This window comes from Globicephala melas, chromosome X (assembly GCF_963455315.2).
Source record: "Globicephala melas chromosome X, mGloMel1.2, whole genome shotgun sequence".
In the NCBI taxonomy this organism is placed as follows: domain Eukaryota; kingdom Metazoa; phylum Chordata; class Mammalia; order Artiodactyla; family Delphinidae; genus Globicephala; species Globicephala melas.
Window position 1 is genome coordinate 37,862,614 of NC_083335.1, and position 5,209 is coordinate 37,867,822.

The 5,209-nt window shown below is 36.8% G+C and overlaps 1 long non-coding RNA gene across 1 annotated transcript; it reads right to left on the reverse strand.

Moving 5' to 3' along the window:
- Positions 1-730: 730 nt before the first annotated feature.
- On the reverse strand, positions 731-4,662 carry LOC132594507 (uncharacterized). The gene is made up of 3 exons (XR_009560679.1): positions 4,545-4,662; positions 1,736-1,918; positions 731-860 (listed from the first exon to the last, which is right to left on the reverse strand). It is a non-coding gene; the product is annotated as an uncharacterized lncRNA (long non-coding RNA).
- Positions 4,663-5,209: the final 547 nt, after the last annotated feature.

A 5,209-nucleotide genomic window follows, 5' to 3' on the forward strand; every position in this document is an offset into this window, starting at 1 on the left:
GACTAATTCACCTTAGAGAAACAGAGCTGCAGTATGACACAGCTCTTCCTGTGATTAACAAACACAAAGAAAGAAAACTGTCTGCATGAGGGTCTCTAAAGAAAGAAGCCATCATTCTTCCAGACACATATAGCAGAAGGGTCAGGCTGGATCAAAATTATTCTGTTAACCAATCTGAGTAAAGGACATTAAAATTTCTTTGGTGAGGAGATATGGATTTCTGTCTGTAGAACCCAATGTCTAGCCTTGGGTTTTGTCACAGAGGCATTATGACAGAGTTACGTTTTTGAGTGTTCAAACAGGCAGGCAGGCAGGCAGACAGCTGTGGGTTTGAGACCTTTACTAGCTCAGTGGAGAGAAAAATTTCAAATCCTTGATAACTATGCTAACTTGTCATGTCCCCATACTAGATAGCACAGTTAAGAAACATGCATGACTCACAAGCATCTCTGACATTAACCTAGGGTTAAACCACATTTAACGGTACAAATAATAAAAAAAATAGTTTAGTAGCTGTCTAAGGTGTAGTGAGAGACGGATGAGACAGGAAGGAGGGAAAAGGGGGAAAAGAAGTCCTAATTTAACCACAGGGAAACTGAATTTGCACATGTTCAGTTAGTGCACTGGGATATAGACAAGAACTCAATCAACAGATACACAATGTGCTGGAACATTCCTCAGGACCCTGGTCTGGTTCTAGTTGCCTGGTTTTCTAGAAAATCAGTGTTTATGAAGAGCCCTTAACTTTATTGCATCAGGGTTAGTAAACGGCTCTCACCTGCTGTAGCCTCTTCTTATCCTCTGAAACTTCACAAAGTAGCTCGACTAAAGTGTTTTCAATGGGCGATAACTGGATTAGACTGAAATAAGGCAAAAAAGAAAAGGGATCAGATAAGAAGTTTACCCTCTTAAGCAGAAAGAACATGGACAATGAGGATGGAGGCAAGATACGAATCAGAAAAATAAGTAGTGCATAACAGACAGAGGAGGTTGGAGACATGGACATCTTTTGGGGGAGGGGAAGGAAAACAGAGAAGAATTATGATAGCACAAACCCAATATCACATCTTTATTATTTCTGTTGTACTGTAAGAACGGAATGCATGTGGGAGGGGCTTTGGAAGTGGCAGGAAAATTTTTTGTGTTCCTGGATAATTTGGGCCTTTTAAATCCCACTGGGTTATTAGGAGGGAATGCTGGGCTTTAATGTTTCCAAAGCTGCTAGTGCTGCCCTGTCTGTCCAAAGCAACCAAAGATCTCATGGACACAGACAGTGAGGTTCAGCATCAACAGCCTTATTCAAGAGAGTATGCAGAAGTCTATTCAAGGAAGGCTGTGAGACCTTAAGCAGGTCTTAAGAAATACTTGTAACTATGCTATCTAGCATGTGGTGATGACAACCTAGCAAAGGTGTCAAGGATTGTAGAGTCAGGTCATTGGCTGGAACCTCTGGTAGACACCTGAATAGCCTCTTTCACTATTTCTTCATAGTGGTTTTAATACATGAGATATTTCCCCCAAAACTAGAAGCTATGACTTTTAATTACAAAACGTTATGGCTGCAAAACCAGGAGCAAATTGAATTGTATCTCAAATTCTCAACCTAACATGATTGTACTATGAAGTGTGACTTTTAAAATGCTATGGCTTCAAAGCAGGAAGCAAAATAAATTATACCCCAAGTTCTCAACATGTTTTTAATGTGAACTATTTCATGAGATGGGAAGAGCCTTACCCAATGTCATGTGGATCATGCAGGATCCGGCCCTGTGACCCGGTTGTTTCTATTCTCACTCCAACTGCTTGTCCAGCAGAGCCTTCTTGCTTGGCACTTTTGTGGTCGTGCTGCCTTTCTGAGGCTCAACTGGCATCACATGCAGATTCCCCAGGTCGTGTACATCTCTGATATTAACCTAAGCTGTCCAAAAGTAGACAGGGAATCAAACCAATTAAATGGAAAAGGCATAAAGAAGCTTCCTTACCAAAACTTAAGCAGGCATGTCATTCTGAAACACAGGAATGAGATGAAATCTCATGTGTGATGTAGCTGCCTTATTTTCCTTCTTGTTCATGTTATTTGAAATGTTCTTTGTGACACAGTTATGTTATTAGGTTCATGCTAAAATCATCCCTCTAGTGAAAAGTATGCTTTGGGGACAGGAAAGAAGGGAAATAATTGCCTTGTGCCTTTCTACAGGCCAAATCTGTGTAGCTACTTTTTTTAATGCTTTCTGTTTGAACTCTCACATCAGTCTTTGTGTGTTTTTTAATTTTATACATGTGCAATTTTTCAACGAACCGCAGTCACACTCTACATACTGTCTCATAACCTGTCTCATAATAGCAAATACATTTCATTGCTTTGTCCACTTCATGAAAATGGTTGCCTGAATTTAGGACACCTGGCAAGCGCCATCTCGTGACTAGAACCAGAACTGCAGGCACTCAGGTCCTTGGTCAGGAAGGGTGGGAACTAGAGCCATCCAGACAGCAGCCTTCTCAGGCTTCTAGACTTTTACATTAACTTAAGAGCTGTGTGCGTATTATAGAAAAATGGGATCATATTTCCTCATTTTAACGTTTGCTATTATAATATCTTTCATGCATATTGTATATCTTTCTTCATCTTTCAATTTTTCAAGAAAAAAAGCAAATCCCCACAATAATGTTCAAAATATAATGGTTTGCTCTCTATATTAACAGATTTCTCTTATACATATTAATAAATGGGCATATTTTTTGAAATCAGACCTTTATCCCTCCTAAGAATATATTTTAACATCTTTCCACATCAATAAATATTTTCTACATCGTCTTTTTGTGAATAACTTTTCAAGACTATTCTACATTTCTAAAATTTTTTCTCATTTTCTCACAATGAAAATTATTCAAGCTTACTGTTTTAAAAATAAGATTTAAAAATGGAGAAATGTAATATATAAAAGGTTGAAATGTTCTGTTTCCAACTACACTTATATATCCCCAATTAATAAAGTAGCATGTATATCTCCAAAATTTTCTTACATATAATGTACTAATATTATTACAGGCCATTCTGCAATATGCTTATTTTTAGTTTTTTAGAGTATACCTTCTACATCCTTTCTTATTTTTACATTTAGCTCATTGCATTAGCTTATTCTTTTTATAGCTGCATAGTATTCAAAATTATGGATGTACTATCCTACATAACTATTCCGTAATATGTTTTAAACATTTTTTGAATTATTTCTCAAAAGTACATAAAACTTCAAATAAATATCTTCTGCTTGAACCAAAGTCTGTACAATAGTCTAAATATTTGAACTGCAAGAAATGCACAAGCAGCCAGATAACCAGCCTTCTCAGGTCCACAGAAAAATCCACCTTCAGCTAAAGACAATGGTGTGTGTGTGTGGGTATCCATTTATAAGGTGACTCCTGTGATGCTTTGGAACATGTAGCAGGATCTTCAAATATTGACTAGACAAGAGTGCCAGTCAATCTTATAGTACGATGTCGCTTGATGCTAGAACAAAATAGTCTCTGGTAAACTTGAAAGAGAAATATTTAGGGAAGTATATAATTTAATACCAGTACAAGATCTCAGTTCATTAGAATGGGCTTCATAATCTTATGTTCCTAAAGACTGGGAAAATCGGTCTGAAGCCCATTGGTCTGTATACCTTTTCATTGAAAGTTTACCGAACACATTTCCACGTTTCTATATGTTTACACATTTTTTTTTTTGGCAGGTAGTTTTCTTCCCCCATGGTTTTAAATTCTCATCTCAGTTTTTTTTATGCTGACATAGCTACTCATGCTAAGTGAAATGTGGGAAAAGAAGTGGAAAATCTCCTCTCTTTTTTCCCTAGACATTTATTACTAGATATATTGCTGTGTTTTATTATATCAATATAAGTCTATTATTCTTCAGTTTATGATCTTACAAATATTTTTCATATTACAGTACAAATAGGACTATATCATTCTTTTCATAGCTAGGTAGAGATGTAGACAGTGATTGTCCTTTGCACATCCATAAAAAAGTGATCCTCTTAAAACATTGAGTATTCCCTGACAATAAACTAAACTTCTTATTGCCAGAAGTACTTAAATTTGCAGTTATACATTACTTCAGATTATTACTATACAAACTCCACCAAAACAGTAAGATTTGTTGGAAACACAATCAACAACCAAAGTAATATAAAGAGGTAACACTCCAAACTAATAACTTCATTTTTCATTTGGCATTATCACAATCTTTTTTTTTCAAAGTAAGGAAGATAAATTTTCAAGTTTTGTTTCATCATTTATCTCTGTTACCATTGCTTTTTGACTGAAAGATAAAATGCCCTATTCGAAAGTCAACTTTTGCAACCTCATGAAGTATTTTTTCCGCAGGTGTAATCTGATCACCTCCCCCACTTTTAAAGTGTGTACTTTTAAAATATCTGGAAGGAATACAAAATTCAGATATAATTCCCTCACAGAAACAACGACTCTCACAAAACGACACTCCTTTCCCACGACTCCAAAGCAGCAGTCCCTTCTTTTCTCACCTTAACTGCCAAGTCTCCAGAAATCTCCGAAAATAACTAGCTTTTTACGACAGCCATTACCTCCAAGCTTCTTCTCTTCTCTCTTCGGCGGAGGCTTCCGAAGTCTGTATGTAATGCGGCTCCTCCCCCAAGACTGGCCAGGGCCGGCTCACTTCCAAGCTTCTAGAGGATGCTCCGCCCCCTCCCTGTGATGGGGAAAGCAGGAGGTCCTTCCCTCGTTTAGAAGGAGGAGAACCTCCAAGTTGAACCGAAATACAGTTAAAGGAAAGAAATGTTCATTTTAAAGAACTTTAACGTGTAATGGAAACATATGTCTGTTCAATTTTCTTTTAAACCCCTAGGGTCTGTGATTTCCTGAAAAAAGAAAAGGAGGTAGCAAATCTCTTTTTCATATAATAAAGATGCAGGTAAAATAATCCTTACATATTTTTTTCAGTCTATCTCTCATACTTTGTCTCTGGTAAATTTAAGACCTGTCAGTCAAGCTTCACTAAAAAGCATGCTAAGTGTCTTGATTGTGATTGTAGTGGATTAATAACTTTATTTTAGGGAGAATTAATTCTTTACAGTTTTGAATCTGAACCTGGAACACAATACTGTATGTCTCTCCTTTCATTCAGGTCTCCTAATACTTCCTTCCTTAGGTTATTTCTAGAGAAAAATCC